The 25,277-nt window shown below is 38.7% G+C and overlaps 1 protein-coding gene across 2 annotated transcripts in view; it reads left to right on the top strand.

The window, feature by feature from the left end:
- The window catches only part of FAT3 (FAT atypical cadherin 3), a 667,316-nt gene that overhangs the window by 214,384 nt on the left and 427,655 nt on the right, over positions 1-25,277 (top strand). The window lies entirely within an intron of this gene.

Raw genomic sequence — 25,277 nt, 5'->3', positions numbered from 1 at the left:
GAGTGAGCCAACCCATATGGATCAATAATGGTCCACTGTGACTCACCCTTAGAATCATCTGAGTATCTATGTTTAAGACAATCTATGAATGATTCTAATGGTAATTTAGGTTAAGAAAGGCCTAATATTTATCTTGCATATATGAATGTATATATGCGTGTATGCATTGTCTTCAACAAGGAAAAATTACCTATAAGCCCATCAAGGAGCCTGTTCATTTTTTTGGGGGGGTGGGGGAGCAGGTGGTGGTCTGTGGTTGTTTCCTTGGGTCTTTTTTCTTTATTATTCTCTTCAATTATGAGAGTGTTCAGGACACTGGGATTGATTTTAACAAGTAGGTATGGAATTTCACAGTTTGGTGTTTTGTAGTTATGACCTCAGGTTAATCAGTATTTTCCCTTTCTAAAACCTGCTGTTAGAGCAAAAAGTCAGATGCTAACAAATTATGTTCACAATTGAAGTGGAAATTGAACTCTTAATTCATTTGTTTGCTAATCACTTCTATTTATGAATATATTAATCAGCCTCCTTGGGGAATTTATCTGTCATGTGCAGTCAAATACACATGCAATATTTCACTGACCTAAAGCCACTGATCCTCAGCCTAAACAAGTTAAGATCATGTTGGAAAAAAGAAACAAACGCCTGTGGCATGTCAAACTAGATGTCAAGCTAATAACTACCACCTGTTATGAATGATACTATGTGCTTACTTGCACAATCACAAAATAGCCCTAGGTGATACTATTCCCTAGTATACATAGGAAAGTGTTACTATTCCCATTTTACAGGTGAGGAAATTATGATCCGGTGAGAGATGCCGGGCAGCTAACTTAGTGATCTGGGACTGGCATGAGGAAGAAGCCCTTTGACTCCTCTGCTCAAGCTCTTAACAGTTATTGCTCTCTGCTGAGCTATGGCATATCCACCAACTCCTCAATGAGATACTTCACAGATTGTTTTATTCTCTTTTGGTCCTAATAGCAAGTTTGGTTTTTGGATTTTCTAACCAATATCAAGTTAGAATAAGCTTCTCAATAAAAAAAAAATCAAAACCACAACTTATGAAATAGACCTTTTTCAAGGTGACTGATTCCTTTACACAATTTTCTTATTAAGGAAGACATACTACCATTTTCTTGAATGTAAGGAGATTCTGTAATACATGTTTCCATGCATTAAATTGTAAAGATATCTATATGCCTATAGGCTATATTCATAATCCCACCCTAATGGAAAAACAGGATCTTCCAGTCTTTGACCTGTTGGTGTCTTTGTATCATTGAAAGTGGAAATAAGTATTTTTAATATTCAACTTTACACCAAGCAAAACTATTTTCTGTAGTTCCAGGTAGTTCTAGGTAGTCATCAGAGGAAATATCTGCAAGTAGTCATCTGAGTTGATAGATTTCAACTTGCAGTTTTATATCTTTGTATTTCCAACACTGTCTACCTCTTAAAATTACCTGGATTGTAAGCATTCTGAGGTTGATTACTCCATCAAAAATTTACCTCTAAATCTGCAGGAGTTCGCATACTACAGAACAAATTAGCCAAAAAGTGTTGATTGAATGTAGCCTAATAATTGTTATTAAATATCCTCTAAGTAACTGAAAATGATACACACGTGTGCCATATGTGTGTGTATGTATGTGTACATAAATGTGTGTGTATATGTGTGTGTTCATATATATGTGTATGTGTATGTATATGTGTATATGCATGTGTGTGTGTGTGTACAGGCTGAATGGTCAATTTTTCTCTCTCCAAGATTTTTCTCCCTCTTTTTTTCATGATTGCATCTGAACTTATGTGCATTTCTATTTAAGAGGTGACACTTGCCAGTGTGTGGTTTTCTGGGTGCAGACAAATGTATGGCATTATGATTGATAGGTCCTAAGACTGTTCTGTTATTAAATTACAGTCATGGAAACAGTTACTTTTCATATTAAGACTGACATCATTCTTACTAATCTTTAAGATGCAAAATCTATATTATAATAAGCATGGGTTAGCACAGAACACATTTGCAGGCAGAGAACGAAAACATTTCTGAGGTTAGGGCATGAATTAGTTTTTAGAAAAGGTGCTTGCTCGGGATTCAAATCCTATTTCTTATTCTCTGTGATAAACTCTTTCCAGCCACAGCTGGAGTTTTTGGTAGGTCTGGACTCCCCGACAACCTTCATTAATTTATCTTCCTTGTTGCCTGCTGAAAGTGTGCTGGGAAAACAGAACTGGTGCTTTCACGCTTCCTTTCTCCCTGCTCTTTTGCATTCAGAATCTTAGGGATTTAACTGGTCACTAAGACCCGTTTAGAGCCACTGATCTCTGAATTCTGCTGTTTGGTTTTTCATGCTGCTATTCTAGAATATGCTACAAGGCTCACAGATGTTGTTATCCAGGAAGTTCCAAAGGGCAGCATGGGGCTGCTCAGGTGCCAGCCTCTGTCTCCAGTTGAGATGTGTGTGGCTGGCTGACATTTTATGCCAGGGCCTCTTGGGTTGCCGATTCAGCCAACATTTAGTGAAATCTCACACTGGCCCGGGCTCAATGCTAAGAAGTTGCAGATGCTTTCTCATTTACTCCTCACAATATCCTCATCCCTATTTTACAGAATGCTGAGGAGCCCAAGCAATGCCAATAAAAAAGCATCACCCCTCTCAGCCTGAGTACTGAACAATCTGAGAAATAAAGTGAAAGAATACAGGCCAAAGAATTGTATTTATCAATTAGAAATGCTAAGTTGGTGGATGCAGGTTAGTGTCATAGCCAAATGAGCATGCCAAGTCTGAATCTCAGAACTAGGCAGATGTACGCACTAGTCACACAGAAGTGGAAACTTCCTCACTTGGCACCCTGACCCAAGCAGCATCTGAGCTCTGGGAGGGGCAGTGGAATTGGGTTCCCCTATGGGTAGCTTAATCCCAAGACAAGGAAGTGTAGAGCTGAGTGCAGTATACCTGGTTATTCTTCCCAAATGCACTAACTCAATGAGTCACCCCTCCCCCTCCTTAGAAATGAATAGAATGGGTCAAGTGTTGGAGAGAGGCCAGGAGTGCATTTAGGGAAAATATATCCTCATGAAAATCAGTGTAGGGTAAAGTTCAGATGAGGAAACTGAAGCACAGAGAAGTTCAGTAACTTGCAAATGTTACACACATCCTTAGCAGTTGAGCTCAAAGTTTAATACAGTCTTTGTACTTATGTACCTTATGCTGAATTGGGGCTTTTCTCAGAATTGAAAAAATTGGAATTATGACATAGGAAAGAACTGTGGAAAGTCATTCATCATCCAGAATTCAAAACAATATTTTATATAAATTATCCAAGAACAATAGGTAGGTATTTTCTCCCTTAGATTGGCTTCATCTTTACTTTCGCTGTTAACTTTCTGTTGAAAGTTCTGGCTGCTTTGCCTTCCACAATATGGGCCACTTCCTTTTCTTGAAGTTACCGTGGCCAACCATTGAACTTGCTTTTTCTGAAAGTGACTCTGCCCTGGTACACTGAAGCTCATATCTCCTTTCCCCATGCCTTGTCTTGTCTAACTCTAACTACCTCCTTAGCCAGTCCCCATGCGTTGTCTTGTCTAACTCTAACTACCTCCTTAGTGAGAGGCCAGTGCTGCCCCAGCACCAATCGGCTTTGACAACTGTGTATACGGCCTTTGCCTGACCTGCCTGTACTCAGCATTGGCAGCCTCGTTGAGATTCCATTCATTGCCTTCAGGCCTCGCTTCTAAAAATTTCTCCTTCTTTTAAATGTGGTTAACATGATGTTTAATATTTAAAATTAACAATTTTGCATTTTTAAACTTGACATTGGATGGCTGAACTGCATCCTCTTCAAGGACAGCTTGCACAGCCTTCTTGAAGGGTAGGACCCTACTTCAAATTGTGTTCAAGGTCAGGTGTCTGCTTTCCTGTGGCTGTGGGGGGTGGGGTAGGGTAGGGATTTATGGGTACAATTCCCATTAGGAGGCTTCTTGGAAGATCTTTATGAATGAGCTAGAGAGAGGGATTGAAGGAGACATAATGTCACAGCCTCTGGTTCCTACAAGGCCTTGGTTCCAACACAAGACTGGAAACAATTAGCAACAGCAAGAATTTGCTGTTTATGGAGGAGTGGGAGGAATGAGGTAAATCTTATATTTGGAATTAAACATGGAAATTTGGAACTGTATCTCAATCAGGTGAATCAGAAGATATGCTCCAGAAGCCATGAAATCCCTAAGTCTGTTTACATCTTGGGTGGTAATTTTAGAAGCCTAAAATAGCCTTTGCCTTTGTGGCTATGCTAAACTGATACTATGGAACAGTTATAGATTATGTTCTCTTGATATTATTAACTAGACGAATTTGCATTGTTTAGAAACTAGGCTTTCAGTGGCCCCTTTTAATTGCAATATTGAAAATCCTGGTAAACTTGGACTTCCAAACTTGGGTTTCTCTAGAAATCAAGAAGTTTTAAAACAGAATCCTGATCTTTACTGGTCAGGCTTGAAATTTACTCTGGAGATAGTTTTCTCAGAGACTGTAGAACAGCTTTAGTTTAGAATTAGACAAGGTGATTCTTTTTTTTTTCCCCCTCTTTTCCTCTTTGCTGAACTTCCAATAGATGAGCAGGAAGGTTTAGGTGATTTTGCAAAGTGATTTTTCAAGCACTTGACTGAAAGCTGCAGCCTTGAGGAATCTTGGAAAGAGCATTGCCATACTGCATTCTTCACCAAGAGTTACCCACTCCCCTTGTGTAGTGAAGAAGTGTTTCTGATTTATGGTCAGGTTCATTGGTGGGTCACTCTGGTGGAGCTCGTCCTAAGCATTTTAATTTGGGTGGTGGAGCTAGTGAAGCCTCAGCACAGCTCCGCGGATAAGATTGTAACCAGCCTTCCAAGACATGTCTTGTCTCTGATTCCCTTGAGCGAGCGTTATTCTTTGGACTGTCAAATTGGCACCTTTGGATATTTCTATGACCTTGAAAATTAGAATAATTAAGTTTCCTCTCGCACAGCGGGGTTTGATATGCGTAATTAACAGCAGCCAGCATTCCCCAGAGATCACATTTTGTAAAACATTAAGGGAGGAAAGACACAAACCTTCTTGAATGAAGGGATATGGACGTTAGTTACATATGACTGTGGCAGTATTTGGATGTTCCTTTTCATGTGACTGTAGATATTTCCATGAAATTTAGTAATGCACATTCCCTTTATTTATTTTTGGTAGCTCCTATCATGTGAAACAGAGGGAAGTGAATAATTGGCAACTGGATAATGAGTGGGGACAAGATCTGAAAAAGTCCTTTATAGTGAAGAAGGAAGTTAATTGTAGGCTACATTAACTTTGTTGCAGTAAAACCAATTTTTAGATCATAATAATTGTGTTTGTGCATTTCTGCATGTCATGTTCCCAAGCTTTGATGGTGCCCCACATCAACTGGTCACATAGGAATAAATGCCTAAACAAGTGCAATGCATGTTTTTGAGTCCTTGTCTTTTTAAAGACTTCTTCAAATAACTCTGATCCTTTATGGCACTATTTTCTCTGAAATTTTATTTGGGCCTTTATATATAGGCAGACAGACAGAGAGAGAGAACACAGTCCATTAGGATACAGTTCTGTCTGTTGATTGCTCTTAGAAATTAACTGTTTGCTTTCAGCCAATGGGAGTTAGAAGAACTAACTGTGGGTATACTCTCAGCCAGTGAGCATTAGTGTTCCATACTGTGACTGCTCCCTGCTGCTGAGCTCTCCTAATTAACTCTGGATTCTGGACTCTGATTCTGGCCTTTATTTCATGTTATGGGAACTGATGTCAAAAAGTATGCAAGTGATAGTATCTGACTGTTTGTAAAGATTAAGAAAGAGCATCATTCTTGTTGCAAAAATGTGGATTTTATAGTAATTTTAGATAACTTCAAGGAAATGATCTAGTAATCCAGCAGTAGAGACCAATAGGCAATTAGAAATCAATGGAGGTCCTTTGAAATTATGAAGGACATTGTAATGTCTTGCCACTGGGGAGGGGTTGAGCAATAACTTAAAGGTGGTAGTTGGTAGAGAATATGGCAGAGAAGAAATTTCTGAAGTGCGTAGAAAGGTTGTTAAAGTACTATAATGGGACCACATACCCCATAGGAATGGTGCTATTGTGACCTTATATACCGTGATTCAGTTAGTGATAAATGGAACAAATGAATACTCACTCTTCGATAGAAAAGACTAAAAGGTGAATGAGAGAGTGATTAAGTGTATCATAAGCATCTGCCACAGTGATCCTAATTTGCTATCCCTATTTTATTTATTTATATTTTTTGAGACAGTGTCTTGCTGTGTCACCCAGGCTAGAGTGCAGTGGTGAGATCACAGCTCACTGAAGCCTTGACCTTCTCCCTACAACCTGGTCTCAAGCAACCCTCCCACCTCTGCCTCCTGAGTAGCTAGGACTATAGGTGTGTGCTGCCATACCCAGCTAATTTTTGTATTTTTCATAGTTGTGGGGTTTCACCATGTTGCCCAGGCTGATCTTGAACTCCTGGGCTCAAGCAATTGGCCCACTACGGCCTCCCAAAGTGTTGGGATTACAGGTGTGACCCTCTACACCTAGCCTGATATCCCTATTTTAATTACTGATTTCCACCCAACACCATTCATATCTTTGCTGATTAGCTCCACTTCTCTTGAAAAATAAGTCTGTATTGAAAGGATTTGAATGTTAAGAAAGTAGCCAAAAGCTGCTATCAGGGCCTGGAGTCAGTGAATGAGTCATAGCAAGACAGATTATTACTCAGATGCTGCTTTGCTTCCTATTCACCAGTAAAACCAAATGAGATCAGTTAAATGTTCCTCATGTGCTGATACCAAGCTCACTGCACTTTAAGCCAAGCGAAATGGTTGATTCCCCTTTCTTTGAGTCTTTTCCTTGTTTTAGTCAGCTTTCCAAGTTCTTTGGCCCCAAATAGATTTTTTTTTTGTACCTATCCAGATTTCAAATTAAGACTAGAACCATTTTCCAATTTTTTTTTTTGTAAAAAAGTAAGAAAAGAATAAAAGTCACGTGGGATCAGATGAGTCTAAGAATCAATGACCACTTTATTTTTTTCTTTGAGAATCAGATTACATATAAGCATAGTCTAGCTCTGAGAAGTCCTTGACTAAAGAAATGTACTTTATTTAAACTTAAGATTTTACTAGCTATATTCAACAAGATAAAATAACTTTTATTCAGGGACTCTATTGTTTTTGGCATTATTTTATTTCCTACCCCTCATTTTTTCCCCCAAGTAACAACTGTTAATTGTCTAGGTGAAATGCAAAACTATCGAATAAATGTCCATATAAGAAAAACACAACGTTGTACAACCATATGTGACTTGTAGACCTCATGATCTAAATCAGTGCTATCTAATAAATATATAATGCCAGCCACATATGTAAGTTTTTTTCAAGGATATTCTTTTTTTTTAACTGAAACATATTAGATATACATATTTTCAGGTTACAGCCACATATGTAATTTTAAATTTTCCAGTAAAAAAGACAAAAAAGGTAAAAATAATTGTAATAAAATGTTCTATTTAACTCCCTATATCCAAATATTATTTCAACATGTAATGAAAATTAAAAGTTATTAGTAAAATACTTTACATTATTTGCCTACTAAGTCATGAAAATCCAGTGCAAATTTACACTTAAAGCACACCTCAATTTAGACTAGTTCCATTTCAAGAACTTGGTAGCCACACATGACTAGTGGCTACCATTTGGGGTGATGCAGGTCCAGAGTAAGCTGCAATCCAAAAAGTATGCAAGTGATAGTATCTGAATCTTCATGAAGATTAATAAAGAGTATTATTCTAGTTGCAAAAACATGGATTTTATAGTAATTCTTCTTCCCAGGAGTATAGTGCAACCAGCCTGATCTGGTCCCAACAACATCTGGAATTAGGCCAGCCTCTGGAAATCATTTGGTAAAAGACATGTAGGAACTCAACATTTATATTTCTTTGATTTTTCTATTTCATCCCACTCCAGTGTCAAGTTTGCCCCAATGAGAAGTGAACACAATTGGTAGAAACCTTGATTACTTAATGGAAGTCAGCAGGAAGGGATTTAAAACCTCACTTAACTTTATCAGGATATATTTTAATTTTATTTATGGTAGGCCTTTGAGTTGATCTTCTGTGTTTTAGAACCCTGATAGGCATTTGGATGTGGCTGAAAAATATTGAGACTTATTAGATGGAACCACTGGATTGGACTTTGAAGGGCCAGTGAAATTTTAAATGCAGTATCATTAGAGTAGACGTGTGTGCATGTGTTTATTAGGTAATAGATAATAAAAGTAATACTTAACATTTACTTTTTTTTCCACGTGCCAAGCCCTATTTAATAGGCATCATCTATTTTAATCCTTACAATTCTATGAATTGCCTCATTATACAGATAAAGAAAATAAGGCTTAGGCAGCTTAGGGAAATTTGACTGAGGTCCCACAGTTGTTGGCTATATTCAATGCCAGAGCCCATATGCTTATAGAACAGGGAGTTCCCATGTGCTGTATTTTCAAGAATCTGCAACCTTTGAGGATTAACCGAGGTCAAGAAATCAGGATAGTAAGGCTATAGACTAACCACTTTGCAGGAGCCTGTCCTCTGGGGGAATATCCCTGAATATTTTTGACACTAGAATGGTGTTCACATACTTCTTCAATTCTATGAATGTGAAGATCATATAATTTCAATTTTAAAGATTGGGGGATAGTTTGAAATTCATTCTGGAGAGTCAAGATTATTCTCTGGGTACAGCTTTAGTTTATCCATGCCTTGCAATTTTAACATGATGACTCTCTCTGTTCCCAGAAATTGTGGCTCTGACAAGCTCCTGCTGCAGTCACTTCATTAATCTTACTCTACCAGGACACCTGTTCACTACTGTGCAGTGTCGGCTGATATCATATGGTAATTATGTTGTTAATTCATGGGCTGATATTTTCCAGGTTGAAGCATGGCTTCTTACAGGTAGTGATCTGGGCAATCAAACTGAACAGACAAGAAAAACACTGACAATTGTCTGCTTCTACCAGCTTGGTTGTATGACATGACTTTGGGTGGAAAGATGGCCATTTGTTGAATATGGTCTTTTTCATGGGGCTGCTACTCAGCAGAAAGTCCCTCAGTTAAATGGTGATATAAAACACAAACTCTTGAGCAAGATTCATCTGGACCTGAATCCTAGCTCCACTCCTTACTTTTAGATCTTAAAGTTACTTAACCTCTCACTGTCCTTATTTACATGATGGGAATAATAAAAAAGCCAATATCTGATGCAAACTATTAGCCCAATAAACACACAATAAATGTTAATTTCTATTATTATTATTTGGCAAATATGTATTGATGCCTAACTTTTACTTAGCAACGTGGAAAAGCTTCATAGAGAAAATGGTACTCTAATTCAGCTTTCCATAGTAAGACCAAATAAATAGGTAGAGATAAGATAGAAGGATGTTACAGATGGCAGTTTGTGTGGTCTGTTGTGGCTTGGATTGTTGAACGCTGAGAATCTGCAATGAGATTTTTGCCTTTCAGTCTCATGTGATATAATATCTGAAGGACTTGGACTAGAATTTTGGCTTTACTACTTCTTAGCTGGGTGACTTGGGCAAGTTACTTGACTACTTGGTTTCTTCCAAAAGTGCAGGTAATAATGGTACCTACTTCATAAGGTCTCTTATAGGATTAAATAAGTAAAGCCTATCAAACACCTAAACCGGTGCCTGGTCCGTGGTAAATGTTCAGGAGCAATTAACTATTGTTTATAATATTATTACTTATGGAGGTTATAGTTTCACGGGGAGGCAGACTTAGCACATGAAATAATAAGTGAACTATGATTCATTGTCACATGTATAATATGTAGTCAAGGACAGTAGTTTTCAGCCATTTCACCAGTAAGAACCTCCTTATCATTCTCTCTTTCAGTGACTCTGTTAAAAAATCATACAAAACAGCACCACAGAAACTTTTGTTTTCTTATTATAAAAGCAGTGAATAGACATTGTAGACAAATTATAAAATATAGATGAACAAGGTGTGGTGGTCAAACCAGACCTATAATCACATTTCTCAGAGATAACAATTGCTAACACCTTGATATGTTAGCTTTTCATGTCTTTGTGTGTACATACATACATTTGTAAAAAATATAATTATACTATTCGTACTATTTTTGTACTTAGTAAATTATGAATATTTGTATTTATTAATAAATGTTTCTCAGCCATTTCTTTTTTTTTCTTTTTTTTTTTATTATACTTTAGGTTTTAGGGTACATGTGCACAATGTGCAGGTTTGTTACATATGCATCCATGTGCCATGTTGATTTCCTGCACCCATTAACTCGTCATTTAGCATTAGGTATATCTCCTAATGCTGTCCCTCCCCCCTCCCCCAACCCCACAACAGTCCCCGGAGTGTGATGTTCCCCTTCCTGTGTCCATGAGTTCTCATTGTTCAATTCCCACCTATGAGTGAGAACATGTGGTGTTTGGTTTTTTGTCCTTGCGATAGTTTACTGAGAATGATGTTTTCCAGTTTCATCCATGTCCCTACAAAGGACATGGCTGCGTAGTATTCCATGGTGTATATGTGCCACATTTTCTTAATCCAGTCTATCGTTGTTGGACATTTGGGTTGGTTCCAACTCTTTGCTATTGTGAATAGTGCCGCAATAAACATACGTGTGCATGTGTCTTTATAGCAGCATGATTTATAGTCCTTTGGGTATATACCCAGTAATGGGATGGCTGGGTCAAATGGTATTTCTAGTTCTAGATCCCTGAGGAATCGCCACACTGACTTCCACAATGGTTGAACTAGTTTACAGTCCCACCAACAGTGTAAAAGTGTTCCTATTTCTCCACATCCTCTCCAGCACCTGTTGTTTCTCTCAGCCATTTCTTAATGATTAAATACTATTCCATTGGTGAATGCACTGTCATTCTTTCAAGCAGTCTATACCGTGGCATGTGTAGGGGCTTCCATTTTTGGGCATGTGTGCCATCGTGAACAGCGCTAGGATGAGACTGCCTTATGCCTACATGACCATGGATTCCTGGGTAAAGAGGATGATCATGGGTCTGTAGCTTGGAGGTAAGGTCCTAGGCGGGCCTGTTGTCCACTTCCGGGGCAGGAGAGGACACGGGCAAGGCAGTCTCAAGCAGTGAATCCAAGACTGGAGGGGAGACAGAGTATAAAATGTGATTTATGAGAGCACAGCCAAGGGAAGCCAAAAAGGGCCTGTAGGTCCTATGGATGAAGACCAGAAAGAGCCTCCAGTTAGCAGGAGAGGCCTTTTCTGGAACACCAGTCCCCTATGCCTCTCTTTAATCGTGATTCTATGAATTTCTGCCTTACGAGATCAGAGAAGGGCCAAGAGCTCCATGAGTTGGGGTAGTTAGAAAACGTCCCTGAAGCAGATGTTTTGGGTAATAAGGAAAAATGAATAGGCAGAGATACAATGGAAGCATGCTTCAGAAGGAAGAATTGCAGGTCTAGTGTGGTGTGGCTTAGGACCTGTGAGTTCTGAGAAGGTGGCAGTGCAGTTGCAGGCTTGTGATCACACTGGGGAGCCTCTGGTAGCTGCCCATGAGTTTCTGTGCAAAGAGAGCCATGACTCATCTTTGCTGGCAGGAAAGTGGGGAAGAAAAACAAACCAATGAACATTAGTCGGTATCCTGGCTTAAAAAAAATCTATTAAAAATCACCATATCCAAATTAGCTTAATCGCCCAAAGACTGTATTTAATATAACCATACATGGAAGTAAATAAACTGAAATAGGCCAGGCGCTGTGGCTCACACCTGTAATCCTAGCACTTTGGGAGGCCGAGGCAGGCGGATAGCCTGAGGTCAGGAGTTTGACACCAGCCTGACCAATATGGTGAAACCCTGTCTCTACTCAAGAGTACAAAAATTAGCCGGGTGTGCTGGCGTGCACCTGTAGTCCTAGCCACTCAGGAGGCTGAGGCAGGAGAATCACTTGAACCCAGGAGGCGGAGGTTGCAGTGAGCCAAGATCATGCCAGTGCACTCCAGCCTGGGCTACAGAGCGAGAATCCATAAAAAAAAATAATAATCATAAAATAAAATTTAAAAAAAATCTGAAATATCTTGGACCACTGTGTCAGAATTATGCCAGCAGCTCTCCTGTCTCTTACCTGGCTGGTGGCTGAGAAGAAAGCATCATCTTCCTCTTTAAAGCCTACAGCTTATGCCCAGAAGAAAACTTCTAGTTTTCCCTAACATATTGCCTATTGTTAGGTTGTTTCCTTTTTTTCATGCTATGGTAAACAGTGCTACGATGAGACTATGGTACTCCAGCTTAGTTATTTTAAATATTTTATCTAATGGAATTTTATTGTATTTTTGCCCTGGAGACTTGCAGCAGTGGGCAGAACCATGCAGGGCTAACTGATAAATAATAAATGTGATAATGCCCATTAATCTATATTTGGAAGCAGTGTTTCCCTTGCTCTTTTCCGGTTTTGACATTTACTTGTACTCTTTGCCCTGTATGTGGAGGTTTATATAGTTACACTTTCCATGGAAACATTTTCTTTAAATTTCCAGAACCTGTAACATATATTTTTCTCTACTATTAACCCAGTAGGGAAGAATGTTCATATTAGAATGAGGTCAAGCTTGTTTTCTGTAATTTGCCATGAAACTCTGAGAAACCCAGTGTTCTTATCTGCACCCCCTTATTTCTGCTGTTCCCCTTCCCAGCCACCAGCAGAGTGACCTTTCTGTATTTATATCTCTGACCTGCTCAGTTTCCATGGTGGTGTGGAGCATTGTGACTGTTTTAGAGATAAATGGCTTTTCATTGGCTTTTCCAATGACATTTTTACATGGTGAGCTTTTATAGCTTGTAATATACTATAGAGAAAAATGACAAGAGGCAGCACAATTTTTCTCGATCTTGGCCCTGAGCAGGCTGTGAGGCAGGGATGGGACCAGTCCTACAAACACGAGTCCTTGCTGTCTGATTTTGTGTCAGAGTTTTAATCCATTGACTTTATTCAGCAGAATTCACTAACCAGCATTGTACATGCCTTCCAGGGACCATGCACAGGCACTTGATAGCTGTTTGGTAAATTTGAACTTAGGCAAAATTTGCAACTACTTATTATAATGTATTAAGAAAATTGATTATATTTCTCCATATCAAAAAAGGCATTCACTGACAACTTTGAGATGCAGTTATAATCCTTTACCCCTACTGCATCATGGCCTGCCGGGGTGCAATCCTCATCCATCCTTTGGCAGTAGAAGCACCCTGTGAGTAACACAGTACATGAAGGGTGGATGGATGACTGGTGCAGCCCTGGGCACATGTGAGCATGGTAGGATGCCCACCCTTCAGTGTGCTGTGAGAGAGCATGCTGCCAGAGAGCTTTAGAATCCATTTCAGACATTTAGAGGGCTTGATGCATCCTCTTACCTGTGGGGAGTTCCCGTTGGCCATTGGAGCTGCTCCTGTAGTACCCAGGAGATGAGAGAGCACGGAGTGGTGGAAAGAGTGAAGGAGCAGCTTTCAGTGCCTCATTCCACTCCTTGGCAGCTTTGTAGCTTGGGTAAATCTCAACATATCTCTGAGCCTAACATTCCACTTCCATATTATTTTAACAGGCCTACTTGTGTACCTACCTTCCAGGTTATTGTCAGTTTCCATTAAATAAACTCCTCTGGTTCTTCACACCTCTCTCCAACTTCACTGCCTATGCCTGAAAGAAGAGGTGTTTGGAAGTATTTGATGATAGAATGAAAAGTATTGCACAGATAATTTTGGTCAAACCTTTTCAATTTTGGAGCAGATGGGGTCTCATTCACTTCCTGCTCATTGGAGGGTAGTGCAAATGCCTCATTTGCTTAATTGGGGGAACAGCCAACTGTGGTTTGATGTCACGATACATTCTATTGTGCCAGTCATCAAACCCACATTTCCTTGGGGCCCAAAATAGGAATTCGGTTGTTGTAGGACATGTATTTTTGCATTGTTTCAAATGCTAGTTGATCTTTAACTTTGCATGCCTTATATACATGCCTGGAGCTCTTTCAAAGTATAATATTAAGCAAGAGAAGCTATGGTTTGTGTACGGCACAAAAAAAAAATAAGAAAAAAGAAAATGTTTTCCTTTGTTTTGTCTTTGGCCTAGTGCTTATTGCTGCCAGGGACCTATTTATTAACCAGCTTTAAAAAGCAGCTGTTCTCTGTCTTCTTTTTTCCTCCAATGATGCCTGCCTTGGATATTTGGGCATGGCTTAATGTTAGGCAATGCTCTGTAAAGCGAGTTCTGGGAAATGGATTTCATATCTCTTTCAGAGGGTAGAGAAATGGAAGCATAAATATTGAATCCACGTATTAAAGAGAAGGTAGATAATTAAGCTCTTGTCTGGTCCCCGGCAGCTTGTTGATGTGTTTTTATTTTTTAGTGAATGAGTGATGTTCTTCAAAGAGAGGTGCCATCTGGGAAATCAGGTCTCTGCTGAAGCATAGCCATGATCCCTGCATTGCCATGTTCTGCACAGGTCCAGCTCTAACCCACAGGCGAACAGCGGGGCTGGACTAATTACGCAGCTGTCAGAATCACACAAATGAATGGACTGGGAGTTCTGCTTCCTTGTCTGTGACAGTGTGTATTGGTTTGGATTTCACTTTTCTAACAGTGGTATTTTAACAGGCAAGAGAGCATTTGTATGAAATTGAAAACTTTCTAAAAACAGTATTAAGAAGTGTATCTGTGCACGCTCGCAGCCCAGTGATACAGAGCTTGCTACCAGCACAAAGCCACCATTGCTTGTAAGACAAATAGATGAAATTTAGCATCCCACTGCAAGAGAGTGACTTTCATACCCCGCAGAAACATACTGACATGCACAACATATGCACTAGTACACTCTACTCTCATTAGATATATGTTATGGACGTTATATAGCTGAAGTATAATTATGTTGTAGATACGTAACAGGAAGGTTTTTGATATAGAATGTTTCTCCTTGAATAGGGGAGGGAACTCCCCCTCCTGAATGAACCATCACCACTGCCCTACAGACATGTTGTGAAATCATCCAGAAACCAAATAGAAGATCCCGCCCCCCCCCTTTTTTTTTTGTTCTGAGCTATATGAACAGGAAAGTGTGTGAAGGGCTGTGCCATGCCGAGCCATATTGGAGTCCATGGCTAAAGGAAAAATCAGTAATACTGACTTTGTCTTTATACAAAATTTTGATATTTGGTTTATCATGGGTTGCATTAATTTTGATTTTTTATAAAGTTTGCATTAAGATATTACTTAATAGGTTGGAACTCTTTGGGCAACCACTTAAATTTTTTTATCCCTAGTCCCAGCCCTGTTGAGGGTCCCTTTGCATTTCTCTGTGGATGAGAGGAGAGAGATAAGGGCTTCCCATGCTCTTTCTGCTGCCTATCACACTCTCCCCTCCTCCTTACCATGTCTGGTTATGGGATAGCAACTGAATCAGGTATAGCCTTCATTCATAAAGTTAATGGTCTGGAAGTAATGATAGACAAAATCAGATTAAACACATTTATAAAAATCAGAGTAAATACATTTATAAAAATTAGAGTTAACACATTTATAAATACATTTTTAACAAAGGGAGATGGAAAAAAATGAACATCATAATGTTGAAAACAAGGGTGGGTATGGTGATGAAGAATCTTACTTGAGCAGTTAGAACAGACACACAGGTGAGCTGACATTTAAGTTCACACCTGATGAAAAGAAACCACAAGACAAGATGTGGGGAGAGACCTCCAAGTAGAGGACACTGTGTGAAGACCTAAAGTTAACAGATTGGCTGGTGTCAGCAAGTGAGTGTTAAGTAAGGCAGGAGGTGAGGCACAGGGAAGAGGGCCAGAGTCAGAGGCAGGGACCAGATAACATACAGTCCTTGAAGGTTAATGTTAGTTGTTCACATAGGGGAATGATGGTGTTTAGAAGACATCTCTGAGAAACTTCCTCTCACCCTCACCTTCACTTGCTGTACCCACAGCAGCCTCTATCATGGTACTTACTGCAGTGTAGCAAATGCTTTGTTATATGTTTGAAGGTACTCCCACCCTTGATACTGTAGATAGCAGTCTGCTGAAAAAGAGCTTTGGGGGTCAGGAAAGCTCTTTGCAGTATCCATTGGGAGTCTTAGGATCAGAATCTCATACTCTGAATGCATGAATATTTTTATATGGTATACATGTTCTTCAGTTACTTCTCTATCTCCTTAAAGAAAATACTGCCTCATCTCAGCTTTAAGGAATTATTATTTTGCTTTTCGAGGTTGTTTTTATTTTTATTTTTTTCTTTCTAATTTTTATTTTAGGTTCAGGGAGTACATGTGCAAGTTTGTTATATGAATAAATTGCATGTCATGGGGGTTTGATGTACAGATTATTTCGTCATCCGGGGAGTAAGCGTAGTATCTGATAGGTAGTTTTTCCATCCTCACTCTCCTCCCACCCTCCACCCTTCAGTATGTCCTGGTATCTATTGTTCCCTTCTCTGTGTCCATGTGTACTCGCCGTTTTGCTCCCACTTCTAAGTGGAACATGTGGTATTTGGTTTTCTGTTCCTGCGTTAATTTGCTTAGGATAATGGCCTCCAGCAAGCTTTCAAGAAATTTTATCTGAAGTGTTAAGGAGAATCCAGTATCCTGCTGTTTCAAGAATGGCAAAGGAAGGTAAAACCAAAGTGAGCAAATAGTAAAGGAAAGAGTGGAAGACCACCTAGAGAACTTCTTCCAAAGCAGAGTCTCCTTTGTTTCTTATTATCTGCTAAAACATAGGATGTTTTAAGCCTTGTTTTACCAAGATTTATTTCTTTGCTCATGCTGAAGAATTTCAATATCTAATTTATTAATTAGGTTTCCATTTCAACAACCTTGTTCAGTGACAGATTTTCCTTTGTTGATGTGTTTTAGGAATTGAAATTCCTACAATATGTAAGAGGTTAATAAAAAAGTGTTTGTCTTATTCCCTGGCCAATAGAACTTCCAGTACTTCTTGTTCTCATCGGTCTCAGGGAGAAATCTCACTTTCCTGCAGTCAACTCTGTTGCCCATTGGCATTTTTTAAGTCCTTCATCCTCTCCTTCTGCAAACACACATTGGTGCCTGCTACATGTAGCTTGGGAATTATGCAAAGAAACAAGATGCACAAGCCCCTTGCTCAGCGTGAAGCAGACTGCTTCTTGATGGTGTATGGGGTGACAGCATCATTTGATGTGCTTTGGAAGCATGGTAGAGTGAGAAGTTTATTTTGCTTTGCTATTACCTTCACAGAGGAGCAAATATTTATAACCACACTCAAAAGATGTCTAATAATGTGTGATATTGACCAATTTATATACTGTTCCTTGACTATAATTGCTGGCATGCTCTCATTTTATATCAGTCTTTTCTGAACAAGTGAGAGGCAGATATTCTTTAGCAAATTATTGAATTGTTAGTGTGTTTCTTGGAGATAATGTAACATAGTGTTTAGAATTGCTAGTTCTGGAACAAGACTACCTGTCTACAAATTCCAGGTCTGCCAGCTGACAGCGTCTGTAACCTTGGGAAACATCCTGAAACCCTCCAAAGTTCATATTTCTTACCTGTAAAATGGGGTTGAATACTACTAGAATCTACCTCATACAGTTTCTGTGAAAATAAAATAAATGAAATAATCCTTATAAAGCACTATTTAGTATAGTGACTAGCAATTAACAAACATCCAATCAATGGTACCTATTTTTATTGGCATCAGAATTGATTTGGGGAGTTGATTAAAAACAATGGCCCTTGGGTCCCACTGAGACTCCCTGGATCAGCTGTTCGAGGTAATTTTTGGAATCTGTATTTCTAACAAGCACTCCAGGTTATTTACACTGGTAGTCTGGCACTCATATCTTACTGGGGCTTGTCAACTACAGAACTGCAAAGGGTAAATGCCTGGACATTAGTTAGAAAAGCCTGAGCTTGAATTGCAGTTCTCTGACCCCTTTCTGTGGGTGTGACATTGGATGTTTTACCTATTTTTTCTGACCTTCTGTTTCCTAACTTCTAAAATAGGGGTAATGTTTTTCTAGGTTTGTGATGAAACCATGTGAATGTGATAAAATAATGAATGTTGGATACTAAGCACCTAGCACATGGTTAAGGGCTTTATAAAACATGGCTCCTGGTCTCACGAGTGTGTGCCAGCCATGGTGTTAGATGCTAGGAATCCAAAGACAATAGACACCTTGAGGTTTGCAGCCGGAAGTGTAAAGAATGAGTGTTTTGATCAAGAATAACACCCAATGGTTGGGAGGGTCCCTAAAAATCACCTAGTCCAAACTGGTGGAGGGATTGTCCTTTAACATTCCCCACAAGTGGTGATCTTCTGAATGGCACACAACTCTGTCACAAGTTAGAGCAAACCACAGTGTGCCTCCTTGTGTATTCTAATTATTGGTCCTGGCATGTAGGTCCCTCTGGGTGCCCACAGAGTCAGTTTCATCCTTGGATGCAGTTACCATCTTCAAATATCTGAAGGCAGATGTCATATTTCCCCTGCCTTTAATTTTTCAAATCACTATCTCCGATTACTTAAAGTGTTTCTCATATAGGGTGATTTGGGGTTTTTCCAGACCCACATTCTGCTCCCATTAGCAGGGTTTTCTTCAGCCTGAGGGAAGCTCAGGGAACAGCTGTCATGGCATGGATGCCTCAGCAGAAGGGCATATAGGGCCTCTTAAATGGTCTGCATGGGAACAGCATAGGAAATAATGCTGTTGCATGTGATAATCGTACATTGATTAGTAATGCCAAAGTGGATGGATTTGATAACTGTGGAAGAACATTGAAAGGGTAAGTCGGAAAAATAAGGGCTTCTTAGAATGTACCTAGAATATCCTGAGCTTTCGTTTAAGCCCAGTTTCTGTTTAAAAGTTATTCTTTTGGAATGTTAAAATATTTCTAGCACATTAAGCTTATCTGGCTTTGCTGTGCTTATAACAAATAAAAACGCTCTGGGACCTGTTTGACAGGACCACGCCATTTAAACCCTGCAAGCTAATGAGAAGGCCAAAGCATACATTTGATAAGCTTTGTCATCTTTTTCTCTGCAGATCATAGACCTTGCATTTTAATTTACTATACATAATGCTTTCTTAATGAGTTCCAGTGGATGGCCATTGAAACATGCTGGTGCAGCTGCCGACGTGATTATGGGGGAGAAAAAGAATTTATTTGATTTACGTGATATGCAGTTAGGGTAACTAATATTTGCAGCCGGGGTACAATAATGGCAAGGAAAAAAATTTGCAGTATTACTGTGGACAGGAGAAAGGTGCTAAATCAATTTATTTTTCCTGTACGTGTGAAAACTACTAATTGAAAGCTAATGGAATTGCATTTTAAATGTTGAGTATCTTGCTAGACATTGGTTAGCATTGTGCCAGAAAGTTCATATTAAGCCAATGCAATTATCAGAATTATTTTTTAAGTGAAAATTGAATTGAGTTTCCAGGTACTGATTTTGGCTATGTTATAAAACATTGCCCTTCACAATGGTTGAACTAGTTTACAGTCGCACCAACAGTGTAAAAGTGTTCCTATTTCTCCACATCCTCTCCAGCACCTGTTGTTTCCTGACTTTTTAATGATCGCCATTCTAACTGGTGTGAGATGGTATCTCATTGTGGTTTTGATTTGCATTTCTCTGATGGCCAGTGATGATGAGCATTTTTTCATGTGTGAAACCATCATTCTGAGCAAACTATCACAAGGACAGAAGACCAAACACCGCATGTTCTCACTCATAGGTGGGAACTGAACAATGAGAACACTTGGACACAGGGTGGGGAACATCACACACCGGGGCCTGTCATGGGTTGGGGGGCAGGCAGAGGGATAGCATTAGGAGAAATACCTGATGTAAATGATGAGTTAATGGGTGCAGCACACCAACATGGCACATGTATATGTATGTAACAAACCTGCACATTGTGCACATCTACCCTAAAACTTAAAGTATAATTAAAAAAAAAAAGCCTTTAAAAGTAAATTGTGGATTGGTGAAAGAGGGAAAAAAAAGATTGGAGATAATTCCTAAGAGTAAAACATCAACAAAGTCACAGATATAATCACCATAGTCATAAATAGTAGCATTTAGTATTAATAAGTGTTGAAAAGCACTTTCATGTACATCACCTGATTTCATTATCTTAATTCTATACAGTAGGTAGTGTTGTCCTACCTTCCAGATGGGGAAATGGAGGCTTTAAAAGCTTAATTATGTATCCAAGGTAGGAATGATAGGAATGATCAAATATGATGTGAGCTCTGACTCTTTGACTCTAAATTTTATTTCTAGGGATAATATCTGTTCTAATACCTTCAAACATTTTTGTCTCCAAATATATATTATAAAAGTATTAGTTAAATTGTAAATAACTATCTGTATGGATGTATGGGATGATTATTACTATTAACAATCTCAAATAGTTAAACCAGGAAGTGGAAAAGGAAAATGGAAAACAAGCAATCAAAGACCCAAAATTGAAGGATGTACTTAAAAAGACAAAAATGGCTTTTGGATATTGAGTTATTAGAGTTTTATGTCTTGTATTGGAAGCCATGCTTCAAATCTATCACTTGTGCACTCAGCATCCCCATCGTCTCTGTCCACTCGCCTGGCCAGGTAGCCACAACTTTGCCTCCTTTCCACATATCTTTTGACATACTTAGTAATTCTCCTCTTTTGTGAACACACGAACACACACTGGGGACTCTACTTATTATCTTGCTTTTTTTTGTTAGCCCTTCTTCAGTCCCTACTTTGTGTAAAGACAGAAACCCGTGATTAGCCCACTTGTCAGTACTCAAATGCCCTTATCCTTGGGCCTATACGTAAGTTAAATAGTTTGTCATTTCCGCATATGTCCAGGGCTCATTACTCACACTTTTGTTTCTTGGTGTTGGTCTGTCATGCATCCCCAGTCCCTTAAAGCTGTGCCTGTGCCACCTGCTCTGTATAGCACCCAGAACAAACCACTTACTTGATGATGGATGTTGCTGCGGGCTGAGCTTATGCCATGTTCTTCTAATATGGAGGCAATAGCATTTCCGTTTTTGAACATTTTTCTGAGGTGCCATTGTTTCTCCAATCCTAGGACTGCAGCATTAACTTCCTTCTTCTATCCTGTAAGAAGAAAGTAAAATACAAATGTTAACACAGGTCCATAGCCCCATATCAAAACCACTGCGGTCAGATGTATTTTGGAACTCAGAATTTTAGAAAGGCAATTGGGAGTGAGCATATGACATAGGAGAAGTCACATATATCACATATGCATGACATTCTTTGTAGAGCCTGGGGCAGTGCCTTGTAATCAAATACTTTTAAGATGTCAGTGGCAAAACACATGGAAGGTCACACCAGTGGGCTGAGTATAATAGCCTCACATTGGGCCAGGTAGGGTTTAATCATTACATGGTTTCTGGTTAGATCAGGTTTTGCAGTTAAATGGGTTTTCAGAGCTTTTGAGATTTTAGAATTGTGGATAGAGCATGGATTGTAGCCCTGTAATAACAGAAAAATCACTCTATGAAGTAACTCTCCATGCCATGCATCTCGTTATAAGAATTTGAGATTCCATTATCTTAGACAAAACGACACATTTTCATATAATAAAATGCATCAAATTGGAATATGGTTGGCCTAACGTAGTGCTTAATAAACTTGATGGAAGAAGCCTTTGAAAGCTCCCTTGTCGTATATAACCTTTTGTGTAGCATCTTTCATGCACTGGCTTTTAGTATATTTTAAAGCCAGGTGTAGTGTAATTCTTCTTTTTTTCTTCAGAGAAACTGTGGTAGGATCAGTGCAAAGCCAAGCAATGTTTGGAGGGTGTATTAGTCCATTCTCATGCTATTAATAAAGACATACCCAAGACTGGGTAATTTATAAACGAGAGAGGTTTAATCAACTCACAGTTCAACATGGCTGGGGAGGCCTCAGGAAACTTACATTCATGGTGGAAGAAGAAGCAAACATGTCCTTCTTCATCTGGCAGCAGCAAGGAGAAGTGCAGAGTGAAGGGGCGGGGAAACTCCCTTACAAAACCATGAGATCTTTTGAGAACTCACTTACTATCACGAGAACACCATGGAGGTAAGCACCCCCATGATTCAATTACCTCCCACTCAGTCCCTCCCATGACACATTGGGATTTGGGGAACTACAGTTGAAGATGAGATTTGGGTGGGGACACAGCCAAATCATATCAGAGGGTGTGGATAATTTTAGAAGTCCTGTGCCAATCTCTATAAATTATTATGATTTTTTGCTGATGATTTCTTTTTCTTGGATGTGAAGCCATAGCCAAACTTTCAAGGTGTCTTGTCATCTCAAAGTCATTTTCAAATGTATTCTGAATTTTGGGCCAAATCATAATTTCTCAGCATGGTTTCATTGTCTGTGAGGGTCATAACTTAACAAACCATAGGGCTGATCAAGGTCATTGTATGTGTTACTGATGATTAAAAAAGAAAAGGCAGGCAGGTGGGATCTTGATTGTTTCCTTCAAAAACCCAGAATTGTTCAGGAACTCATAAATTAGCCCTGTTTAATGTTTATGAAGATAATTAGGGAAAGATTGCTTCAAAGTAATACCTGTTATAAAAATGAGACCTTTTTAAAACCCTGATTTATAAAGCACTTATTTGCCTTCAAGAATTTTGGGGACTGATGCATAAGCTGATTCACCATCTGTCTCTTCTTGGCAAAACAAAGGAGAAATGGTTGGATACTATTTTCGCAGCTACATTAAAATATTAATTGTGTATTTTACATGAGAAAGAAATAGAGAGAGCTAGTATTGGCCTCATCCTTCTTTTAAAGCTTATTTTAAAATGTTCTAATTTGTGATTTTTGTTTTGTTTTGTTTTTGAGACGGAGTCTCACCCTGTCATCCAGGCTGGCTTGCAATGGCACGATCTCGGCTCACTGCAACCTCAGCCTCCTGGGTTCAAATGATTCTCATGCCTCAGCCTCCCGAGTAGCTGGGATTACAGGCACCTGCCACCATGCCTGGCTAATTTTTTTTTATTTTTAGTAGAGATGGGGTTTCATCATGTTGGTCAGGCTGGTCTCGAACTCCTGACCTCATGATCCGCCCACCTCGGCCTCCCAAAGTGCTGGGATTACAGGCATGAGCCACCGCTCCTGGCCTAATTTGTGATTATTAAAGATAAAAAATATACACTAAACAGAAAAAGTAAAGCTTGAAACCAAATAAATTGTGTTCCTATTAGACTTTTAATCAAGACTTTAGAGTTTTGTTTCATTTACATGGTGTAACAGTTAAATATCTGGAACATTATCCAATCATGCTCCAATTCCAAGTGCAGAAGGAACACTATATTCCCGTGATTAATATTTTCATGTCACATATAGTATTTATTTTCATTATCTCTAATGGTCCAGTAGTCATGCCACACTGATACTGTGTTATTATCTCCATTCTCATGATAAAGAATTTGAGCCCTAAGAGATTTATTGCCCAAGGCAGAACCCAGACCTATCTTACTCTGAAGGAAATTCTCTCTTCCACACTTGACCTTGATTCTTTCAAAATTTTGGATAATTATAAGCAAACATTTCATAAACTAAAGACAATTATTCTAGTGGACTAGGCCATCAGACTTTGGGATCAAGGTGTTTTTTAATCCATTTTCTCATTCTGAGTTGGATGTCTTCCACCGTCAGTTATATAATATATACTTTTTATTTTGTAACTCTTACATCCAGTTTCAGCTATATTTTCTACTTAGATCTGGCTTAAATCTTCTTAAACCTGTCTTGAAATGTAAATATTAACATAGAAACCATATGCCCATTCCATGACTGGGGTACAAATTGCCTTTCCCATCTCTTGTCTGTTGATCTTAATTGTCTCATCTGTCTTACTTAGACTGTAAGTCCTTTGGGAAACACCAAGCCCTGCTGTACATGGAACTCACAGAACTTCTTGGGTTATTATTTTTCATTAGGTGAGACAGCAGTGATCCAAGGGTGATCATTTTCTGTGGGTTTGGCTGAAATGCCTGGCTTTGGAAACCCAAGTCCTGCACACATGTACACATTGGTCCTATTTGCAGCTTTCAGTGCTACTTGTAATCTGGTACTTTTCAAAATTCTGTCTCTTAGATGCATTTTCTCCTGATAGTCCAGTTCTTAAAGAGTCGTCCCATTATTTTTATATGACAACTTTTTAAAAAGTATTTCATATCCTTCATAGAAATTTTAGAAAAAATAAGAATAAAAGGAAGGAAACATACTTGTAATCCCATAAACTAGCAATAGCTACATTTAGTATCATATTTTTCCTTGAGAATTTTTTGCAACCTGCTTTTTTCATTTGATATATTTTTAACATTCTTCTATAACATTAGTTTTAATGTCTGTGTAGTAGTCTATTTGATAGATATGTCCATCCCTTTGTGTTGGAGAATTTCATATATTTACTTTTTATGACTATTATTTAAGAGTAGTGCTTATAATATTTTCCTATTATAAACAATGCTTTGATGAGTATCTGAAGCCTAAATCTTTTAGCACACTTTTATTACTTCCTTAGTTTAAGTTAAATGAAGTGTAATTTTTGGGTCAAAGGGTGAGAGCATCTTTAAGGGTCTTAATACATAGCAGTAATTTGTTTCCTATAAAAACTCTTAACAAAATATTAGTATTAACATATAAAAAAGAAATCCTACAATAAAGCAAATAGCTTAATAGAAAAATGGCAAATGTCTTAACTAAGCATTTTATGGAAGAGTAAACCAAAATGATCAGTAAACATGAAAAGATCCTCACCTTCATGTAATCAGGGAGACAAATTAAAATGACAAGAGCCATTTGATACCCTTCAGGTTGGCAAAAATTAAATTTGGCTGTAACTAAATGGTTCTGAGGCTGTGAAGCAATAGAAACTCATACATAGATGGGGATGGTGTAAATTGTTTCAACAACTTTGGAGGACAATTTAGCAATATGCAAAGGACAGTTGAAAACGCATTTACGCTAATCAGTACCGAAGAAAACTCATCTACAAATGCAGAAAAGTTTATTCTAGCATTCCTTCTAATGGCAGGAAACTGGGAACAACTTAAAAGTCCATCTCTGAAAATATAATGTGGTATATTCTTGCAGTTGAATATTATACATCT

Source organism: Nomascus leucogenys, chromosome 15 (genome assembly GCF_006542625.1).
Source record: "Nomascus leucogenys isolate Asia chromosome 15, Asia_NLE_v1, whole genome shotgun sequence".
Classification (NCBI taxonomy): Eukaryota; Metazoa; Chordata; class Mammalia; order Primates; family Hylobatidae; genus Nomascus; species Nomascus leucogenys.
This window is presented reverse-complemented; position numbering and strand designations above follow the sequence as displayed.